We start from the raw sequence: 8,082 nt of genomic DNA, 5'->3' as shown, positions 1-8,082 counted from the left end.
TACCACTAGTATCACCTAGGTCACTAAATGTCAAGTGCATAGTAACTAATGAATCTCCTTTTTATCTTAAAAAGCACTTGGAGAGATAAATTTCTGATTCATTCATAAATGATAGATGAAATCAGGAAACACTGAGAAAAAGTAATGACTAAGTGGTTAAGAAACTGAAAAAAAACGTTCATCAGCTTCAGACCAGAATGGAAAATAAAGTTCAGAGCTTTATTTTCAGAGCTTAAAATACAGTTCAGAGCTGCACAGGGTGGAAGGTGCAGTCTTTAAACTACGACCAACTTCATTAGTACACCTAGCACCTAGATGATATTCAAACGCTGTTCTCCACTGAAAACACTAGAACTCCTTAGAGAAGTAACTAATTTAGGACTGGGGCAGGGAAATAAAAGATGACCCTGGAATATCTAATGTCCCAAATTTAGGAAGTGCCTGAGGAAAGACAAAAAATGTTCAGAATGATACTGAAACTAGCTAAAAGATGATCCCACTGATGAAATCTAGGACAAATTTATCCTTAAAGTATCTTTGAAATAATAGCAGTTTATAGCACATTGAATAAAATTGGAAAACATGAATCTATATTGACAAAAATAAATGGACAATATGAACATTTGGAAAGGACCAGGATACTTTTAAAGATTCACAAGCTTACCACAAAGTTAAAAGGTAAGTAGTATGTCTGTATTGTAGACTCCTCTTTCATCAAGCGATGAAAGCATGAGTGCAAAGCAGTCTACTGAGTGACATTCTAGGTCTCTTTCTGGCTGACTGTGAGGAGGAATTCAATTAGATAATTCATTGTGTCACATTAACTTGAGGTTTTGGTGTCTGTATTTCTCTTTCTTTCTTTCTTTTTTTTTTTTTTAATAAACTTCACTGCTCAGTCTTAAATCTCCTTAGTAAAGCTTTAGCATTTTGATCCTTGCTTTAGTCATTGCTATTTTAGGATATCATCTAAGATATTTGACTGTACACTTGAAATTGAAACAATAAAATAACCATAACAACAGAATAAAATTGAAAAATCCCTACAGTCATCAAAACAGATACAGAAGAAGAAAATAGTAAAATTCAAAATTCAGTTTATAATAGAACTTTTGACAACCAAGTAATAGAAAAAACTTCATTAGCTTCATAATTAATACCTACCAATAATAGCATGTGGTTTTTCCAGTGGTCATGTGTGAATGTGAGAGTTGGACTGTGAAGAAAGCTGAGCACCGAAGAATTGATGCTTTTGAACTGTGGTGTTGGAGAAGACTTTTGAGAGTCCCTTGGACTGCAAGGAGATCCAACCAGTCCATTCTAAAGAAGATTGGTCCTGGGTGTTCTTTGGAAGGAATGATGCTAAAGCTGAAACTCCAGTACTTTGGCCACCTCATGCGAAGAGTTGACTCATTGGAAAAGACTCTGATGCTGGGAGGGATTGGGGGCAGGAGGAAAAGAGGACGACAGAGGACGAGATGGCTGGATGGCATCACTGACTCGATGGACGTGAGTCTGAGTGAACTCCAGGAGTTGGTGATGGACAGGGAGGCCTGGCGTGCTTCAATTCATGGGGTCGCAAAGAGTTGGACACGACTGAGCGACTGAACTGGACTGAACTGGACTGAATAATAGCATAAAGATTAATCAATATATATAGCATAGTTACTAATGAAATAATGAAATATATTTTTATCTGAGCTGAAAATATAAGAATGTCTTCAGCATTTATAATCACTATTAAATTTTATTAAAAGTTAGAAAAAAATTACAAGAGTTTGAAAGAAAGAAAACTTCATTGTTTATAGAGGACCTGTTGAGTTACATAAAAATTCATAATTGACTATGCCAAAGCCTTTGACTGTGTGGATCACAATAAACTGTGGACAATTCTGAAAGAGATGGGAATACCAGAACACCTGATCTGCCTCTTTAGAAACCTGTATGCAGGTCAGGAGGCAACAGTTAGAACTGGACATGGAACAACAGACTGGTTCCAAATAGGAAAAGGAGTATGTCAAGGCTGTATATTGTCACCCTGCTTATTTAACTTATATGCAGAGTACATCATCAGAAATGCTGGACTGGAAGAAACACAAGCTGGAATCAAGATTGCCGGGAGAAATATCAATAACCTCAGATATGCAGATGATATCACCCTTATGGTAGAAACTGAAGAGGAACTTAAAAGCCTCTTGATGAAGGTGAAAGTGGAGAGTGAAAAAGTTGGCTTAAAGCTCAACATTCAGAAAACGAAGATCATGGCATCTGGTCCCATCACCTCATGGTAAATAGATGGGGAAACAGTGGAAACAGTGAGAGACTTTATTTTTCTGGGCTCCAAAATCACTGCAGACGGTGACTGCAGCCATGAAATTAAAAGAAGCTTACTCCTTGGAAGGAAAGTTATGACCAACCTAGATAGCATATTCAAAAGCAGAGACATTACTTTGCCAACAAAGGTCTGTCTAGTCAAGGCTATGGTTTTTCCTGTGGTCATGTACGGATGTGAGAGTTGGACTGTGAAGAAAGCTGAGCACTGAAGAATTGATGCTTTTGAACTGTGGTGTTGGAGAAGACTCTTGAGAGTCCCTTGGACTGCAAGGAGATCCAACCAGTCCATTCTGAAGGAGATCAGCCCTGGGATTTCTTTGGAAGGAATGATGCTAAAGCTGAAACTCCAGTACTTTGGCCACCTCATGGGAAGAGTTGACTCATTGGAAAAGACTCTGATGCTGGGAGGGATTGGGGGCAGGAGGAGAAGGGGACTACAGAGGATTAGATGGCTGGATGGCATCACTGACTCGATGGATGTGAGTCTGAGTGAACTCCAGGAGTTGGTGATGGACAGGGAGGCCTGGCGTGCTGCGATTCATGGGGTCGCAAAGAGTCGGACACGGCTGAGCGACTGATCTGATCTGATCTGAAAATATAAATTGATAGGGTTAAAATGAAACATAGTAAGATAATTTAAGCAAATTTTCCATGTATAAAAATCCATTTTATTTGAAGAAATAATAATATCTAATTTAATAAAATTTATTTAATATGTTAAATAAATGTCATTTATAGTTACTTTGAAAAGATTATTATGAATTAATCTAGTTGTAAGAATTTAAAAGAATAAGACAACACTGCACAGAAATGCATAAATGCTATTGAGAAAAATTAAAGGAGCTCCTTAAACATTTAAGAATATACTATGTTCATGAATAAAATGATTCAATACCATAAAGAACTGATCTATAGTTTTGAGTCACTGCACACATAATGTAGGAGTGTTTTGTGTGTCTATCTGTGTGTTCAGAGTTGTTTGGTTTATTTTCAAGTTTAAATGGAAGTTAAATGAACCAAGAATAGCCAAGACAATACTGATGAAGCAAAAAACTGATGGAAAATTTAACCTAGTGGTTAAGTTTATTTTAAAGCTTCATGTGTGCTATCAGGTACTAGGAGAACCCAAATAAATTAGTGAAACACAACAGTTAATTTACATCCAATGTGGCATTTAAGTGAAGTGGGTAAAATCTTTAAAACAAATTGTATCAATGAAATATATATCCATTGATCCCTATCTCATACCACACACACACACACACACAATTGTATGTGAATTGTATATATAAATGTTAGAGGTAGAGCATTATGCTTCTAGAAAATCATTAAAAATAAGATAGTAAGTAGGTATACACAATTAACATATATGAGAGGAGTGGGAATTTATGGAAGAATTCATATAGAGTAAAATTTACCTTTTTAAGATGTACAGATTTAGAGTTTAACAAATTTTAAGCTTACTTTGCAAACAGAAATTTGTAAGGAAAATAATATTATAAATAGGATTATATCAAAATTTATGACATTCTGCATATCAAAATATATTAGAAAGTGAAAAGTTAAGCCACAGAGTAGACAAGACTATTTGAAATTCATATTACAACAAATTATTTGAATAGTAAATATATATGCTGCTGCTGCTGCCAAGTCACTTCAATCGTGTCCTACTCTGTGCGACCCCATCACCAGCAGCCCACCAGTCTCCTCTGTCCCTGGGATTCTCCAGGCAAAAATACTGAATTGGGTTGCCATTTCCTTCTCCAATGCATGAAAGTGAAAAGTGAAAGTGAAAAGTAAAAGTGAAGTCGCTCAGTCGTGCCCGACTCTTCTTATCAACCCCATGGACTGCAGCCCACCAGGCTCCTCCGTCCATGGGATTTTCTAGGCAAGAGTACTGGAGTGGATTGCCATTGCCTCCTCCAAATATATAGAGAAAACCCAAAAAAGTAAAAAAGAAAAACCCTATTAAAAATGAAGAAAATATATGAATAGACATTTCAAGTGAAAAAAATTTTTAAATGAAAATCAAATTAAAACATGTTACAATTCATGTGTATGCATGTTAAATCACTTCAGTAGTGCATGACTCTTTGCAACCCTATGGACTGTAGACCATCTCTCTGTCCATGGAATTCTCCAGTTAAGAATACTGGAGTAGCCTGCTGTGCCCTCCTGCAGGGGATCTTCCCAACCCAGGGACTGAACACATATCTCTTAAGTCTACCTGCAATGGCAGGCAGGTTCTTTACCACGAGAGCCACCTAGGAAGGGAAAGATTAATAATTAACATCATACTTTTGACCCAATCTATATTCATCAATGCAAAAATAGACTTACAAGTCAAGTGTTAGCAAGAATGTAAAGTAACCAGAACTCTCATTCATTGATGATTTAAGAATAAGGTGATAATAAAGCTTTGGAAAGCTGGTAATATATTATTGTTCTTGTTATTTAGTCACTTAAGTCATGTCTGACCCTTTGAGGCCCCATGGACTGTAACCTGGCAGGCTCCTCTGTCCCTGGGACTTCTCAGGCAATAATATTGGAGTGGGTTGCTATTTCCTTCTCCACAGGATATCCTCAACTTAGAGATTAAACCCAGATCTCCTGCATTGGCAGGCAGATTCTTTACCACTGAGCCATTGAGGAAGTTTCCAGTAATATCTGTAGCTCAAAATATGCATGTTCTATGATCCAGCAGTTCCACTGCTAATATATGTGCCAAGAGAAATATATTCCAAATGGTATACCTAGAATGTACATAAAATTATTATCCATAAAAACCAAAAACTGTAAAAATACTTCCACAACACAAGGGGTAAGCAACCAAAAACTGATATGCTTATAGACAAATGCCTATTGTTATATAATACCAATAAGCAAACCATATTCTATGCCAAAGCCTTTGACTGTGTGGATCACAATAAACTGTGGACAATGCTGAAAGAGATGGGAATACCAGAACACCTGATCTGCCTCTTTAGAAACCTGTATGCAGGTCAGGAGGCAACAGTTAGAACTGGACATGGAACAACAGACTGGTTCCAAATAGGAAAAGGAGTATGTCAAGGCTGTATATTGTCACCCTGCTTATTTAACTTATATGCAGAGTACTTCGTGAGAAACGCTGGGCTGGAAGAAGCACAAGCTGGAATCAAGATTGCTGGGAGAAATATCAATAACCTCAGATATGCAGATGACACCACCCTTATGGCAGAAAGTGAAGAGGAAATAAAAAGCCTCCCAATGAAAGTGAAAGAGGAGAGTGAAAAAGTTGGCTTAAAACTCAACACTCAGAAAACCAAGATCATGGCATCTGGTCCCATCACCTCATGGTAAATAGATGGGGAAACAGTGTCAGACTTTATTTTTTGGGGCTTCAAAATCACTGCAGATGGTGATTGCAGCCATGAAATGAAAAGACGCATACTTCTTGGAAGAAAAGTTATGACCAACCTAGATAGCATATTCAAAAGTAGAGACATTACTTTGCCAACAAAGGTCTGTCTATTCAAGGCTATGGTTTTTCCTGTGGTCATATATGGATGTGAGAGTTGGACCATGAAGAAGGCTGAGCGCTGAAGAATTGATGCTTAGACTCTTGAGAGTCCCTTGGACTGCAAGGAGATCCAACCAGTCCATTCTGAAGGAGATCAGCCCTGGGATTTCTTTGGAAGGAATGATGCTAAAGCTGAAACTCCAGTACTTTGGCCACCTCATGGGAAGAGTTGACTCATTGGAAAAGACTCTGATGCTGGGAGGGATTGGGGGCAAGAGGAGAAGGGAACTACAGAGGATGAGATGGCTGGATGGCATCACTGACTCAATGAACATGAGTCTGAGTGAACTCCGGGAGTTGGTGATGGACAGGGAGGCCTGGCGTGCTGCGATTCATGGGGTCAAAGAGTCGGACATGCCTGAGCGACTGAACTGAACTGTACTGAACTTATTCATATTGAGTAACTTGTATGAACCTCACTATATGATGTTAAGTTTAACAGGCCTGTCACAAGTGAATTCACACTTTTATACCGTATAAATAAAATGCAAAAGAGAGAAAATAACCTATGATTTGAGAAGTGAGGTAATACTCATCTTTGGAGAGACTATATGGATGCCGTAGTGAATGGGTAAGATTCAGTTTCATAGAATTTAACAGATGATTCACTTTTTGATAATTCATCAAGATTTACACTTAGGATTTGTTTGCATTTCTGTATGTATGGTAGGGAGAAGGCAATGGCACCCCACTCCAGTACTGTTGCCTGGAAAATCCCATGGATGAAGGAGCCTGGTGGGCTGCAGTCCATGGGGTCGCTAAGAGTCAGACAAGACTGAGTGACTTCACTTTCACTTTCCACTTTCATGCATTGGAGACGGAAATGGCAACCCACTCCAATGTTCTTGCCTGGAGAATCCCATGGACAGAGAAGCCTGGTAGGCTGCAGTCCATGGGGTCGCACAGAGTCGGACACAACTGAAGCGACTTGGCAGGCAGCAGCATGTATGGTATACTGAGATAAAATATTTATTAAAATTGGTTGGTACTTTTAGTATGTCTATTTTTAATTATGATATAACCATATTAAATTAATAGCTATGAAGGAAATTTGATATTCATATATTATGTACTGGGTTTATTTCATAGCCCTGAATACTCCCTGGAACATGACTTCTGTAGTTTCCAAATTATGTGTACAGCATGAGAATACGATCACCAAATTGCCTTAATGAATCAAAAATTGCTAGCTAATAAGCCCTGTAAGCTAATAATGTAATGGCAAATTGTAGGAAATTCAGTGGGCACTAATCTGAGTGTCAATCTGGTCTTCTTTTAGGGCATTGCCTGCCTACCCACAGGTTTACTTCCTTGTATCATTGTTTCTTTTCTATAATTTGACTCTCCTGGCTGCAGGCTACTGAACAACACCTAAACTGGAATATTTTCATTCTATCTTTTGCAAGCTTGGAATTTAAGTTGAAAATAGCTTACCATGAACTGGCCTATTGAAAAAGAGGATATAAACCTAGAAGCCATTAATGCACCAATTTCCATTCTTTTGGACAAATAAGCAAAAAAATGCTGGCCTACAGAGAAAGGAAAACAGAACAAATATGCAGAAAGTGGAAAAATGAAAATTCAGGAAGAGAGTGCTACTGGCTTTCCAGTACAAAACTGCAGTTTCTTGCTTCAGTTTCTTGCTGCAGTTCAATGTCATTTCTACTTTGGATTACACAAACATTCCCCCTAGTCCTATAAAAAGTATATTTCTTTCACTCCTATTGTTTTTTTTTTTTTTTAATTTTATTTTATTTTTAAACTTTACAATATTGTATTGGTTTTGCCAAATATCAAATGAATCCGCCACAGATATACACGTGTTCCCCATCCTGAAACCCTCCTCCCTCCTCCCTCCCCATACCATCCCTCTGGGTCGTCCCATTGCACCAGCCCCAAGCACCAGTATCGTGCATCGAACCTGGACTGGAGACTCGTTTCATACATGATATTATACATGTTTCAATGCCAAACTTCATCTTCCTGGTAATTTTATCTAGGACATTTTGTATTTGCATTGTATGTGCATGAGAATTAGTGGGAGAGGGAGCTATGTAAGTTTCCCCAAGGTGAAAATATTTATGATGGGATAAGATGTATTTTGGGGGCTTTCCTGGTGGCTCAGAGGTAAAGAATTTGTCTGCACTGCAGAAGACATGGATCTGATCCCTGGGTTGGGAAGATGCTCC

General features: G+C 38.1%; 1 long non-coding RNA gene across 1 annotated transcript in view; it reads right to left on the bottom strand.

Moving 5' to 3' along the window:
- Positions 1 to 622: 622 nt before the first annotated feature.
- The window catches only part of LOC112447161 (uncharacterized), a 71,327-nt gene continuing 63,867 nt past the window's right edge, over positions 623 to 8,082 (bottom strand). Inside the window, exon 4 of the long non-coding RNA XR_003035271.2 lies at positions 623 to 2,920. This is a non-coding gene — a long non-coding RNA (uncharacterized lncRNA). The remainder of the gene's footprint in view (positions 2,921 to 8,082) is intronic.

This window comes from Bos taurus, chromosome 6 (assembly GCF_002263795.3).
Source record: "Bos taurus isolate L1 Dominette 01449 registration number 42190680 breed Hereford chromosome 6, ARS-UCD2.0, whole genome shotgun sequence".
Taxonomy (NCBI): Eukaryota; Metazoa; Chordata; class Mammalia; order Artiodactyla; family Bovidae; genus Bos; species Bos taurus.
This window is presented reverse-complemented; position numbering and strand designations above follow the sequence as displayed.